General features: G+C 48.6%; 1 protein-coding gene and 1 long non-coding RNA gene across 3 annotated transcripts in view; one reads left to right on the plus strand and one right to left on the minus strand.

Annotated features, from left to right (window-relative positions):
* LOC102152229 overlaps window positions 1-4,525 on the minus strand; it is a 44,334-nt gene extending 39,809 nt beyond the window's left edge. The window contains exon 1 of the long non-coding RNA XR_005374612.1: window positions 4,191-4,525. This is a non-coding gene — a long non-coding RNA (uncharacterized LOC102152229). The remainder of the gene's footprint in view (window positions 1-4,190) is intronic.
* Window positions 3,732-15,285, plus strand: part of ATP2B2 (ATPase plasma membrane Ca2+ transporting 2) — a 373,765-nt gene continuing 362,211 nt past the window's right edge. For both annotated transcript variants that reach the window (XM_038565641.1, XM_038565640.1), the window contains exon 1: window positions 3,732-3,825. The gene's annotated coding sequence lies outside the window, so the exon portion shown is untranslated. The remainder of the gene's footprint in view (window positions 3,826-15,285) is intronic.

Genomic DNA, 15,285 nt, shown 5'->3' on the forward strand with positions numbered 1-15,285 from the left:
GAAAGGAGCGGAACGGAGTGGGGAAAAAATAGAGAGAGAGACAAACCAATGAGAGACTCCTAACTCTGGGAAACAAGCAAAGGGTGTGGAAGGGGAGGTGGGTGGGGGGATGGGGTAACTGGGTGACAAGCACTGAGAAGGGCACCTGATGGGATGAGCACTGGGTGTTATACTATATGTTGGCAAGTCGAACTTCAATAAAAACAAATAAAAAAAATAAAGGTGGCTTCCATCTGCTGAACATCTCCCTCATCGATTTATTTAGATGTCTCTTTTTTGCTTAGTAGGATTATCGTTATGCATTTCATAACTTCGTGACTAAAATAGTAAGACACGGTCGCTGTGGGGAATTGGATGATAAAGTCAGCTTTAATCCCATCCCAATCAAACCCTTTTGATGGATTGTCACGGGGCCCTGGGATCACAGGGTCATTCCCAGTTTTGCTCTTGGCCATTCCTGGCCCCTGCCTCCCTGACAGACCAAAGAGTACCAGTGCTTCTTTCTGTTCCTGTTAGGAGCTCACAGATGCCGTGCTCACTGGCTTGCTAAGTGCCAGTCACCTCCCCATCTCTCCTTCCTCGTCCGGCAGAGGGAAGCAGCCATTTCTCTCTTTATTCGCTGCCAGTTCCATCTCTCAAGAAGTCTTCGAGTTTTAAGAGTCTGTCAGGGCCCTATTTTTAGTGGAGTGGGACTTCTCCTGGGTGTCCAGATTGTTGAAACTCTCTCGCTAGCAGATGCTCTTCTGCGTTGTCACTGGAACCTCCCGTGTCCTCACTTCTCAGATGCTCATCACCTCACACAACCTTTACCTCATCTGAGTAATTCCCCACCCTGTCCCCACCCTAGAAGACTGAGACTCAGGAAGGACAGATGGCCTGTCCCACGGGCTGAAGGGGCAGAACCAGCTTCTCCCCTCTGGTTCTAATCCCTGTGCCTTACCTGACCCCTCCCATCATGTCTGTGGCAGGGAGGTGCACCTTCCACTCGATTGCTGTGACCCTTTGTACCGCTGAGGTGGACATGAGCACATTCAGCCAGAGAGAAGAGAGGGGGGAGTGTGTGTCTGTGTGTAAATAGATAACATTGATCTACTTCCTGTTAACCCAGAGGTCATAAACTGCCAGCCCTCTGGCCAAAAACCTATCACAACTATATTGTATTCAGTCCTTTCAGAGTTTTAAATTTTTAAAAATTAGTTGCTGACATTTAAAGATCAAGAGTGTTCACATAAAAATCCAGATGTCCAGCTTCTCTTGAAAAAACAGAATACTGGCAGTCTGGGTATCATATCCCTCCTTGGCCAGAGTCAAGTGGAGCTGAGCAGTGCTTTGCCCATGTAAATAGGCAGATGCCACAGTCTGCACCACTCCTTACCATTTCCCCAAACAGAGCCATTGTAAGCAATTTGTCACTTCAAGTACATTGTTCCTTTTTCTTATTGGTAAATTCCAGAAGAGAGAGCCATACCTCAGAACCAGCACACCTCAATCAGTATTGCCTGGTCCTTATAGGCATTTGAGTCTACAATCCTCTCTGTCCTTCTAATCCCTACCAGATCATCCTTGGTAATCCCAGAGCCTAGTCACACAATAGGTGCTCAAGAATAACTGTAGCTACCATTTGTTGAGTGCTGAAACTGAAGGAGTGTGGAATTCATAACTCTTTTAGCAGATGGACCAACAAGCTCAGAGAGGTTGAGGACAAGCCCAAGGTCACACAGCTGATGAGTTTTGTCACTAGGACATTAGTGGTGTCAGTCACTTTTGCACTGAGTTGCCTCACGTTTTATGGCTTTTCACACCCTTTCCTTTTGACTTTTCAAGTTGTCTGGTGGTTTCTGAAGGTTTCATAAAAGAGATGGCAACTAATGCCAAGCTTTGACACCATAACGGGGCAGAGACTAAGAAAGGCAAAGGGCATTTTCATGGAAGAAAACAGAAGAGAGACATAGACATGGTAGTGTTAAGTGTGTGTCAAGGAGGGACATTGTGAACTAAGGTGGGAAAAGGACAGAGCATAAAAGGCCTTAAATGGTAGGCTGAGGCTATGGGACTTCTGAGGGCACTGGGGAGCTCTGAAAGGTTCTAGAACAGGAGCAGACATGATCCATGTCAGGTTCCATGAAGGCTAGTGAGGCAGCAGGATGGAGGTAGAGAGGATGCCAGCTGTGAGAATCCAGAAGAGAGGTGCTAGGGGCTTGAAGGAGGACCCTTCAACAGAGGCCAGAGAGCAATTTACAGGGAGACTGCAGAGGACCCAAGGTGAGGACTTGGTGATGGGGATGCGTGGAGCTGACCATCTGGAGGCACAGCAGTGTCACTAACTGGGACAGGGAAGATGGGAGGAGATATGGCTTGGGGTACATCTATGGGGAGATGCCCTCTAGGCACTCTAGGGACAGGACAGGGCTGCGGCAGGAGATACAGACGCTGCCTGCCAAGCCAAGTGAGAGCAGTGAGAATGGAGTGCTCTGAGCCAAGAGCCTGGAGATACCTCCTCTTACACCTGTCAGATTTCCTTCTGGTCACCAGCCTCCAAGTTCCCCTCTCTTCCCTCTGTGTCTAAGCCCCCAAGACTGAATATCCTCTGCCCATCCTAGGGTTGCAGGCACAGACCATGGTGAGTTTTGGCTCTATGAATGATGGCAATGTCCCAGCCATTCCCTGAAAGCAGGTGCTGCAGACATCCAGAGCCCAGGGTCTTCCCAACCTTACCTCTTCATTCACCAAGCAGAGGCCTGGGGAAGGGGAGTCACCACAGTCAGGCCCTCCCTGCCCCCTACCCCCATGGGAGCCCATCTTCTCTCTTCCTGTGAGCAGTGCATTTGGCTTTTTATAAAGCCAATAAATAAATAAGCAAGCAGGCATGATTAATTGATGGCATGGAGCAGACCAAGGCGCTGGAGTCAGGTGGCCAAGCTTCCTGGTGGAGCTAGGCTTTTCAGCGACCTGGGGCCTGAGCCAAGGAGGGGAAGCCTGCTCTGAGGAGGCTTTCTGTGTGTGCCTGAGGTTTTTGCCTCTCTCCTCAGGCAGGACCTCTTCCTGGTCTCCTCCAGGCCTTAGGCCAGACAGGCTGGAGGCTAGGGCCCAACAGGTGCCCCTGCCCTAAGGGAGACCTTTCTGGGGCGGGGGTGGGGGAGTGGAGGGGTGGGTGGGGATGTCTGAGTCCCCTCCAGCCAGCCCCCTCCCCGAAAGCTAGGTCTCCCCAAATGCCCGATCCATACCTCAATTCATCCCAAACTGTGACCCCAACCACAGGTTTCAGTTGCGCAGGGGAGGCTTGGCACACCCAGACCCCCCGGGGAAAGGGTGGGAGGGGTCCCTCCAAGGGCCAAGCTAAGGGTGGGGATGGGCAGAGTAAGGGGCTGCTTGCAGGTAGAGGTACCTGCAGGCAGCACCCACCGGAGAGGCTGCAGACCCCTCCCCCGGCCAAGGCCGACCCGCACGCGCGCGAGCAGGCGGGTGCGGGCGGGTGCGGGCGGGTGCGGGCGGGACGGCGCGCTCGGCGCTCCGGGTCCCGCGGGGCGCTTCCCGTGCGGAGTTTGGGGAGGGCCGCGGGGGGGAGCGCGCGGGGGAGGAGGGAGCGGGGAGGGGAGGGAGGGAGGGAGGGAGGCGGGCAGAGCGCAGTGCAGCGGTGGCAGAGGCGGCGGCGGAGGGAGGGAGCGGGCGGGAGGCGGCGGGGCCGCGGGGCGAGGCGAGGCGAGCGCGGGGCAGCCGCGGCAGAGGAGCCGCAGCCGCAGCGGGGCCGGGCCGGGCCGGGCGCGCACCAGTGGCGGCGGCGGCGGCGGCGGCAGCGGCAGCATCTCGCTCGCGGAGCCGGCGCAGGTGAGGCAGGGGCGGCCGGGCCGGGGCTCTGGGCCTCCTCCCCTCTCCTTCGGTCTCTAGCTCCCTCCCAGCCGGCTTCCTTCCCGTCGGCGCGCGACCCCAGGAACCCCCGGCGGGCCAGAGTCCGAGCGTGAGCCGGAGCGCGTCCCGGGTCCCCGCGCTCCGCGGAGGCAGGCGCCGTGTCAGCAGTGACCTTGAGCGGGCACCGAGCGGCGGGCGGGGCGGGCCGGGGTGGGCGCCTGCGGACCCGGCGCCTGCGGGCGCTGGGAGGGGGCGCACCGCGCGCCTGCCGCGCGCAAACTTTCCGGGCTCAGGACAGCCCCGGAGCTGGGGGCGTCCAGAGCGCTAGAACCTCCCCCCATTACCTCCTTCTCAGCTGGCTCTGACTTCTCCGCTTGGCGTCCCCCGCCCCCAGGATTGGGGGCCCCCTTTCTCCGGGCCCAGGTTCCTGCAGGCTGGGGAAATGACCAGAGCTATGGACGTTGACCCCGGGCTGGGGGCTTCTACCCTCCGCAAAGGCGTTTTCTGTCCAAGCTTCTAAGAGCCCAAGTGCAGGAGGACCCTCCACCAGGTGCTCTCTGCAGCTCTCTCCTCGCATTTTCCTGGCTTCCCTCCCCCTTCCTACAGCCCTTCTCCAAGCAGACGCCTACAGTACCCCACCTGGTGACACGGGAGCTCTGAAGCCCCACGCTCAGTTGGGTTCTCAGATCCGCAGCCTGATTATTCAGCCCAGCTGCAGGGGCTCCTTCAGAGGATGAGTGGAGGTTCCCCCCCCAGCACCCCCCCCCCCCCCCCCCCCCCCCCCCCCCCCCGTGGTGGATCAGTATGTTCTTGGACGCCTGGAGTCACCCAGGCTCTGGTCACCCTGAAGCCCTGTGGTCTCAGGAGGAGGAGACGTCCTGGAAATCTAGTATATCCTAGCCTCCTAGAACGTTAGTCTTGGAAAAGGGAAGTGAGGCTCAGAGAGGTTGAGCCAGGCCCAAGGTCACACAGCCAGACCAGGAGGAATAAGAACTGAGCTTTCTTATATTGGGTTGAGGAGGGATGGAGAAGACTCCTGTTTGGTTTCTACCCCTGCCCTCAAGGGGATTTGAGCTCTGGGACAGTGTCTTACTGGCTGTGTGACCTCTGGCAAGTCATTTCCCCGCTCTTGACTCACTTCCCGTGTGTAAAATGGGAGTAGCTACTTCATAGGGCTGTTCTGGTGGCTGAGTTAATGTTCTTGAAGTTCTTATCATCATGTCTGGTGCATGATCTGTATCCAAATATTTTTGGCTACCAACATGTGAAATTTCCTTTCTGAGCCTGGAAGAGCAGAAATAATTCCCATTCTCTTCTTTCTGCTTCTGGCACTTATATTTAGGTGACTTCTCCCCTGCAGCTCTGTCAGCTGCTGGTAGGCAGCACCTGCTGGAACCCTGAGCACCTGTACTTTATATGCAATGTTTGGTGGAGGCAAGTGTCTCAGCACCCTCGACAGCCCACTAGACCCACCAGTCAGGCTAACCCAGGTTGTGGTTTCCTGCTGCTTGCATAGGGGAAATCAATCCCTAGTTTCTAGTTGGGAAATGAAAACGGGAACCTGCTGCAGCCCCAGGAAGAGACACCCCCAACCCCTGCTCCCTGCACAGTCTCACAGGAAGACTATCATCCTTATCTCCTCCATCTGACCCAATCTTCTCCATACCTCTACAAGATGTCATTCTCCCCCCACCCCCACCCCACCACACCGATGTGCAAAAAGAGGAGATGGGAGGGAGTACTTTCATTCATTCATTCACTCACCAAGCCTTGATTCCTGCCTTCTTTGGGTCAAGAGGTGCTGGGGAATGCAGACAAATCTGCTATATCTAGCAGTTATGAAGCTCCTACCAGGTGCGCCAGGCACTTGCTAGGCATGGGAGATACATTCTTTCACTTAATAAATTTTATTAAGTATTTAATATGTACTAAGCACTGTCTGTGTGGCAGGGACTCACTGGTAAATAAAACAGACCTGCTGCTAGCTGTTAAAGGTAGCCATATAAATTGTCATCTAAACTGAAACACTTTTGAAAAGGGGAGAGGGCATTATTAATAATAACTCCAGGACCACAGGCATAAATCAGGACTGTCCAACCACACTGGGATGTGTGGCCATTCTGTGACCTCATGTTTATATACCGGTGTTCAGGGAGAACTGTTAATATTTTTTTGAGCTTGCTTTTTGCCAGGCTCTGTGCTGAGCACTTTCAGGTTATCATCTGATTGAATCCTCACAGTGCTGTGAAGCTGGTGTTACCATCTGCATGCAGCTGGTGAGCATGGGAGCTGGGACCTCTCCTGCTGCTTAGCTGCTGGGCTGCCCTGCCTTCTCAGAGACAGACGAGACCCAGGGCCCAAGGGCACACTGTCTCCCTCCAAAAGAGGTGCACAGACAACTGTTAGGCAGGAGCCCCAGTGCTGTAATAGATGTGCCGTGGGGGCAGAAGACGGAGGCACAGATTCTTGCCTGGAAACATCAGAGGCAGCTTCCCAGAGGAGAGGACCTTTGAGCTGGACCTTGAAACATGAGTTAGAATTTTGGCAGACTGTGCGGACTGGGGGGAGGGCAGTCTGGGCCCAGGTTGCTAGTGCTTGGAGATGTGGGGTGTGTGCACTGTTTGGGGGGTAACACCCCAAAATAGGTCTGGATCAAATTGTGGCTGGACAATAGTTAGGTCTGAAATGCCGCGGCAGCCAGTGAAGACTAAGTCCAGGAGTGTTGTACTATGGCATGTGATGAGCTCTGCATCTTAGTAGGTTGCTCTGAAGATGTGACTATCCTGGAGGCAGGGAGCAGAGAGAATTTGCTAGACTGGATTTCCCTTTTTCTATAACCCGATCTATACTATATAGATTGCCTGCAAGGTCAGGGAAATCATTTTGTTATATAGAATCACCGCAGAAGAAATTTGCCAGCATCTGTAGCATTAAAAAGTTTTCTGCAAGTGAAGTGATTGTCAACAAGAGAAATATTAACCTACTTAAAAGAGACGGTTTTTAGTAGCATCGCTTGCAAAAAAAGAATATGCTTATTACAAGGTATAAGTGAAATCTCTTCTATTTGTTAAACCACATCCAAAAAGCTTCAATTTCCTCCACTCTTCTTTCTTTTCCATGTCGCCTCTGTTACCATATAAACCGGAGAGTAATAAAGCAGTATTTCTTTAGTAATGTCTTATTTCTTAGACTTTCATTAATTCATACTGGCCTCTTTTCCTCCCTTCACAATGAAGTGGGATTATTAAAACTTTATGGTATCTAGAAATTTGAATCCATTAGTAGAGAACAAAAAATGGGGGGTCAGTATTGGGGTTCTGGATTGGAAAATCAGGCTGAAGAGATTTGAGAAGCAGAAGGGACCTTGATGGAAGGTTGAGAGTAAGGTACAAGACCAGTTTCATGGGTGCCTGACCTATGCAGTCACACCGAGTCCTGTGTTGAGAAGGGCCCCACACTTGATTTAATGCTCTGTGGTCACTGTATTGAAATTCTTAATAATTTTTGAACAAGGGACCCCACATTTTTATTTTGCACTAAGTCCCACAGATTATGTAGCCAAACCTGGGGGAGAGAGAGAGAGAGAGAGAGAGAGAGAGATGGGAGTAAGAAGGCATAGGGGAAAAGATATGTATATCTGCCATATGCTATATGAGAGAGACCGTTTTTTCATATTTAACCTTGAAACTTCATGAGGTAGATGATATCATCCTTATTTTTAAATATAGGTTTATTATGATTTAGGTACAGTGAGGCCTATCAGAAGAAACAGCCATTGAAAAGACAGCTTGTTATAGTTCCCAAGAGGAGGGGCCACACCACGCCACAAGGGAAGCACCAGGTTTGGTCAGCAGGCAAAGGAAGGCAAGAAGAAAACATAGGAGACTTTATTGTGGTTTCCATGGGGTGGAATAGGCAAGGCAGGGTAAACAGGTTTAGGCTTGGCTCTAGGGCATAGAGCTCTCCCTAGTTGTCTGGTAGCTGGCCCTGGGATGCTGAGGGCAGAGAAATAGTCCCCCAGAGTGCCAGAGCTCCATAAAGAGGATGGTGGGGAGGAGTATGGGAGGCTGCCCATGCTTTTCCTGCTCCTTCCTGCCTTTCCTCACCCTAGCAGGTCATAGAAGAACTTTAAAGCTAGGATATCCCTTGAGAAGTAGCTGGGCCAACTCCTTGATTTTATAGAAAAAGTGAAAAGATAGGCTCAGAGAGGGAAAGTGACTTCTTCAAGGTCACACAGCATTTTAAGGGGACTGAACTAGACCTAGAATTCATGTCCCCTGCTACTCAGACCACTGCTTAGTTATTGTTTTTTTCCTCTAGAGTTCTATATAAGCCAGATCCACCAGACTGTGAACACATTAAAGACTGAGTTCCTGTCTCTCTCTTTTTTTTTAAGATTTTATTTATTTATTCATGAGAGACACACACACACACACACAGAGAGAGAGAGAGAGAGAGGCAGAGACACATGCAGAGGGAGAAGCAGTCTCCATGCAGGAAGCCTGATGTGGGACTTGATCCCGGTTCTCCAGGATCAGACCCTGGGCTGAAGGCAGTGCTAAATCGCTGAGCCACCCAGGCTGCCCTGCTGTCTCTTTTAATATCCTATTTCCGATATGTCTAGAACATAGTAGATGCTCTATACATGATTGTATCAGTTTCCTAGGATTGCTATAACAAATCACCACAAACTAGGATGCTTAAAACAAGCAGACATTTAGTCTCTCTCAGGTCTGGAGGCTAGTAGTCCAAAATCAAGGTATCAGCAGGGCCACACTCCATCTAAAATTGCAGGGAAGAATCCTCCTCATGTCTTCCTAGCTTTGTTGTTCCTTAGCTTGTAGCTACATCATTCCAATCTCTGCTTCTGTCTTTACACAGCTGCCTTCCCTCTGTCTGTCTCTATTTCCAAATATTTCTCCCCTTATAAGGACACCAGTCATTTTGGAATAGGGCCCACCCTAATTGAGTATGACCTCATCTACAGTTGATTACATCTGCAGAGACCCTATTTCTAAATAAGGTCTCAATCGCAGGTACTGGGGGTTAGGACCCAACATGTCTCTTGGGAGGACATAATTCAATGCATAGCAACAATGAACCAAGGAGTGAGTGAACGTTCATGATTTTGGGCAAGAATGCCCTCCCCTTTCCCCCAAAGTTCACACCAGTACTGAGGAATCAAAAAGAGAAAACAACAGCTGGTCAGTCCACATTTAGAGAGAAAATAGTCCAAGTGTACACAAGAGCATCTACCATGTGAGCCAGCCTGCTGAGCTTATAGTCCTGGTGCCATCACTTTGTCATTGCGTCTGTACGATCTTGGGTGAGTGGCTTCAACAACCTCTATTTCGTCATATGCAATACAAGATACTAAGAGTCCTACCTCATGAGTACTTTTGTGAAAAATGACGAGAATTAAGATCAGCAAAGTTCTTGGAACAGTGCCTGGCATGCAGTAGGCACTTTGTTCATGGCAGCGATCACTGCCATGATCGTCTAGTCATTTATAAAGCACTTTTCACCTCTCTGTCTCTTCACTTCATTCACAGAAAACCTATAATATGGCTCAATAAATATCAGCTTCCTTTCCCCATAAGGTGGCTACTCATTGGTGAAGCCACATCTCAAATTAACCCCCCTGTTTCTAGTTCTGCCTCTCCCCCATGCTTCTACTTCCAAGCTGGCCTCACCGCATGGTGCCCGCTGCGTAGCAGGAAACCTGCTGGCATGAAGATGTTGCTAATGGATCCTTTCTGCTTTCATGGGGCCAGGATGTTGGAGAGCAGAGATCTGTTATGCCCTGGTAGGGGATAGCATGAGGGGGAGAGGGCCAGTGCCCAAAGTGTCTGTTGCCCAACTGCCACTACATTCCTTGGACCCATAGTACATGGTTAATAAGTGTGTCTTGGATGAATGGATTTCTTACACAACACAACTAGTCACCAGCACCACAACTACCACCCCCACCCCCACCTGACAGCAACAACAAAAGCCTGGTGAGGGCACTTTGCCCAAACAGTGATTGCAGTCCACCCAAACTCACAGGTGGGCTGTCAGTATGTGAGCAACTTAAAAAATATGCTTCTGATGCTGTTTGAAGAAATGAACTGTTGAGGTGAACATCGAGTAGTCATAACGTAGTGCTGGGTGGGTTGTGAGGGGTGGAGGCATAAAGAGGGTCCAACATGTAGGTGGGATATAAGAGGTACAATGTGCAATGAACTGGGATTGGACAGAGATGCCATGTTGAATGGAATCTCCCAAACATTGCCATCAGGAGTAGATAAGAACATGAGGCCAGGAAAGTTCTCAGCAAATCCGTGCAAAGGGCAACCGACTGAATTCTGAAATAACTGAATGTTTTTATTGGCACAGGTTCATAGTTGACTGTTTGTTCAGTAATGTAATGATGATTAAGAGTGCCTAGGAAAAAATTCTGGACAGACCTCTTACTAGCTATGTGACTTTGAGCAAGTGACTTAATTTCTCTGTGCCTCAGTTCCCCCAGCAGTAAAAGAAAGAAGATAAAAGTAGTGCATAGGATTGTTTTAAGAATTAAGATTTGTAAGAGCACCCGAGTGGCTCAGTGTTGGGCATCTGCTTTTGGCTCAGGTCATGACCCTAGGTGCCTGGGATTGAGTCCTGCATCAGACTCCCTGTAGGGAGCCTGCTTCTCCTTCTGCCTATGTCACTGCCTCTCTCTGTGTGTCTCTCATGAATAAATAAATAAAATCTTTTTTACAAAATTTAAAAAAGAATTAAGATTTGTAGAATGTTTAGCAAAGAACCTGGATCCTAAATGTCTCCCTCCTTTGCCCTCTTCATCCCCCCACTCTTTCTCTGCTCCCTCTTCTTTTTAATGTAGTTATTTTGTTAGTCATTGGTGATAAATATTTCCAGCTCCTGACTCTCTAGGCACATAAACTTCCTTGCCTGTTTTGGTAATTAGCTATAGCTGTGTGTCTTGCTTTGGCCAGTGAATTTTGAGAAGTGACGAGTCATTTCTGGGTGGAAGCTATCATAACCAGCACACTTGGCCACTTTCCCCTTTTCCTCTCTTGACAATTGAGGCAGCATAGAAATGCAGCCTCCCTTAACCCAATTTCTGAGCAAGAATGATATAGAGCCCCAAGCCAACCCATAATTGGCATTGTAGCATCAGTGAGAAGACCTTGCTTTTAGCATTGGTGCTTTGGGCTTATTTGTTACTGAGCATAACTTGGCCTATTCTGACTAATGCAGGTAGGAAATGAGTTGAAATAATCACTGTTTGTTTAGAGGGATTTTTGAGTCTTTTAATTCCTTCAAATGTGATGCCAAATTTTTAGTGTTTGAAGGTGTTACAAATATAAAACAGGTGATAACCATGCCCTATGAGGTGATGACCAATCTCTTTAACATGGCATCTATGGGCCTTTCCAATTTCACTTTGGCCTTATTTGTCCCCCCATGTACCCCTTGTTCTTCCTGATAAGTTCACAGCATCCTTGCAATGTGCCATGTGCTTGCATATCTCCAGGTCTTTACCCGTGCTCTGCCTAGAAGGAGGCATCCCCCAGGAAATCATGTCACTTGATGAGTGGTTGGAGTGGAGTATGACAAGTGCATGGGAGGAGAGGGAAGCATTGAGCTCTTCTATGAGGCACAGAAGGCAGTATTAGGACTAAGATTGAGATTCTTGTTCAGTGTGAGAGAACTCTCTAGTGATTAGAGCTTAGCCTGGCATAAGTAGGCTAAGTAGTAGCCTTAGTAAGCTCACCACACCAGAAAATGTCCAAGCAAAGGTGCCACGGAGAGGGTTCCAGGTTAACAGAATTAGTGGAAACTCTCCAATCCTGTCATACATGACTTTATGTGATAATACCCAAAGAAGGTGGATCTTAGTTTCAATTCTCTATTTTTTCCTTTCAAAATAAAAAGAAATAGCTTTTAGCCATGGATTATAGACATGTTACATAATGATTATAGAAAATGCAAGTGATATTGAAAAGCATAAGGAAAGAAAAACATAAATAGAATTCCATTTAAAAGAGCTAGTCTCCACTAACATTTTGTCAAATGTATTTCCAGACATTTCCCATGATTGATAAATAAATAAATGGTTTTTTATACCTATCTTTCACTCAATAATAGAATATGGACATCTTAAATATCAATAAATATAACTCTCCTTCATCTTTTATAAGTGACTCTGTCCTAATTTATTTAATGGATCTCTTCCTGATGGGCACTCAGGCTGTGTCCAGAATTTTGCTATTATAGGCAACACTATGATGAATATTCTGGTGTGTGGACCCTTGGGCCTGCATCCAGGCATCTCCTGAGGATGAATTCCTAAATGGAGTCACTGAATTAGGTGCGACTGTTTGGAATGAAAAAAGAGAACTGTGATATGGAGAAATAGAGAAAACATTTTTAACTTAAGGGTAGCCTGCAAAAGGTCGAAGGAAGAGGTGAAAGGGAGATTGTAGCCAGGCTGGAAATTTAGAGGGAGTGGACAACTTTCCATGAGCCATCCCCCAGGCAAAGGTCAAATGCAGATGACAGCTATGATTTAGGTAGGGCCAGGCAATTACAAGCACTTTCATGTGCACAGTCCCATTCAAGCCTCACCATCACTTTGTGAGGAAGGTCTCTGTCCCATTTTACAGAGGAGCAAAGTGAGGCCTGGAGAGGATGTGGCAAAAGTAGCTGTTGTCTTCATTTATAGTATGTGGGCTCCAGACCTTTCCTTTGCATACATCCTGGGCTAGCTCCTGCTTCCAGACTTTGCAGATGCCAACTTGTCTGACTGGCCAACTCTTTATCATTCTTGAAAAGGAAGACTGGTCAAATGTGACTTCTTTGTGAAACTTTTCCTCAGGGCGCCCCACCCACCCCACCCCAGAACATTAACTATTGTGTATTAACTGCTGAACCAGGGAGTTGGCTTTTGGTTTCAATGAATTGGATTCCTTGACTCAACTGGCAAATAGTAAGACCCTTTCTTATCTCACATAATCAAAAGCTCTGCAGATGGGTAATTCAAGGGCTCATCCATGCCAAAGAAGCCTATGGTCTGTCTTTCTCATCATCTACCAGGAAGAGCTCCCATGTCTGGAGCATTCCCTGAAGATGTCACAGTGCCTGGGAGACAAAAGACAGAGGGCATCTCTGTGCTTCTTTTATCAGGTAGGAATTCTTTCCTGGAAGTCCCCTGCTGATTTCCTCTTATGTCTCCTTGTCTGGAATTGGCTCACATGACCATGCCTAAACTAGTCACAGCCAAGGGAATGGGACCAAAAGCTTAAAAGGGCCAGAACTTAGCTCTGAAGCTGTCAGTTGGGGGGGTAGTCAGGGCTCTGTCAGCTAGGAAGGAGGAGGGAATATCCACTGGGGAGACAGCCCACAGAGTCTGCCCAACTGTGTGCTCATTCTCCTGGTTCCTCACTAGGCTGGAAGCTGTGAGAGGACAGGGGATTGAGGTTTATCCCTTCCTGGGACCTTTGCAGGCTAGCACAGGGCTTAGAACATGTTAGATATTGAAGAAGATATTGGTTGAATGAATGAATGAATGAATGGGTGAAATAAATCAGTAGATGTTTCTGAAGACTCCATCAAACCCAAGATTTTAGGATTCTCTGTGCACCAGCAATGCCAATGCTTTGTCAATTTAGTGGTTTGGTATTTTGGAGAATAGCTTTGTCCTCAAACATATTATAGTGTAGTTGTGGAGAAGACACGTGAACCCGGAAAAGATACGGAATTAGGGCCTCGACTCTGGCACAGAGTGGACATACCATGGGAGGTGAATGCCTCCATAGGTGCCTAGAGAAGTAGGATGAGGCCCATTAGGGACCAGGTACCATGAAAGACAGAGGTGGGTAGTGGAGAAAGACACTTGGGTACTCAAAGAGTGGATGTGAATATGGTGGATTTAAGGCAGTGAAGGCATAAACTTCAATACGCATCTTCCTTCAATTAAGGAATCTTCCTTCAATGAAGGGGACTCATTCTTGAGGACCTACTGCGTGCGGGTCATCATACTTGGATTTGTTTTGTCATATCTTTCCTGTGCCTCTGTGAGGTGGTTCATTGTCTCTCCATTTTGTAGGTGGGGCAGCTAAGTCTCAGAGGATGAGGTTGCTTGCCCAACATGGCAGAACCAGAAGTGGTGGACTTTATCTGAGAAAGCAAATCTGTTCTGAAAAGCTGGCTCCTTATGCAAAAAGGCCATGATGGTCAAAGAGGGCCCACTGACGACCAGCAGGCAGTGGAGAGAATGGGAATGGGAGTCTGGAAACTGACAGGAGGGCCTAGAAAAGGCTTGGTGCAGTGAAAATACAGGCCAGAATCCCAATAGAAGAGGTGCTTATTACAGGCTTTGGGGTAGGCTTGAGGAGCTGCAGCCTTTGGCATCAAATCTGACTTCAAATCTTTGATCTGTCAGTTAACAGCTATGACCTTGGGCAAGACACCTCACTTCTCTATACTTCAGCTTGTCCATCTATAAAATGATGATAATTAAATGTGTGCCCAGTACCTAGCATATAATAAGAATTGAATAAATGGAGCTATTATAATTATCAGTATTGTTTGGAACTTGGTGGATAACTAATCAGAGCTAGAGGTGACTCCCTTGGTGTAGGGGTCTGAGTTCTAGTTCTGTCTTGGTTACTACCTCCACATTTGTCCTTGACTTTATCCCTCCCATCATCCTGGCTCTCCAGGGTTCATCGTAAACCAGGGAGATTGGGCCAGTTGATTTCTAGCATCCTGCTTCGTTCTAAACTCTGCACTTGTGTGAAGTGCAAGGGGGAGGCTGCGATGACAAATGGGATCAGAAAGGAGTGAGGGGATGTCTGGGGCTGACTTTGTATTGGGGAAGCAAAGGAAGGGAAGGGCAGAAGATAGAAGGAAGAGCAAGGAGGAGCCAGAGGCCCGGCAGACGGCAAGAGCTAGGCAAGGTGTGTAAACCCTTGGCTGGGCAGTTTCGAGGCGGGCACATGGGTGAACAGTTAAAACCAAATAAGGCAGAAGTACATTGAGAAGAGCTGCACCTGACACCTGCCCTCCTTGTGGGAGAATCAGAGGGAGAGGAATCAATCACGGCTCTTCCTGATGCTTAATACCTGGGGGGCAGGGCTTTGAAAAGTGTGTGTTCAAAGACTAAAATTGAATTTCTCCAAAGTTTGCAGGAACACTGCAATTATGCCTGAGAACATGTCTATGAAATCCCCTTGAAATCTATATTTAGGCACAAGGTTTTATAACCAGAGTCAGAAATTGAGTGGAAGTGTGTGGGAGGCTGACCCTGGACAGTCTCCATGTTTGAGAGGAGGGGAAAGAGTATTTTTAACTGCAAACACCGCGTCTCAGAGGGTGAGGCTGGGGAGGAGGCATCTTCGCCACTTTGGGTTTCTCACCCACTGCCATGTTAAGACGGGAGCTGTCTTT

The sequence above is a fragment of the Canis lupus genome, chromosome 20, assembly GCF_011100685.1.
Source record: "Canis lupus familiaris isolate Mischka breed German Shepherd chromosome 20, alternate assembly UU_Cfam_GSD_1.0, whole genome shotgun sequence".
Lineage (NCBI taxonomy): Eukaryota > Metazoa > Chordata > Mammalia > Carnivora > Canidae > Canis > Canis lupus.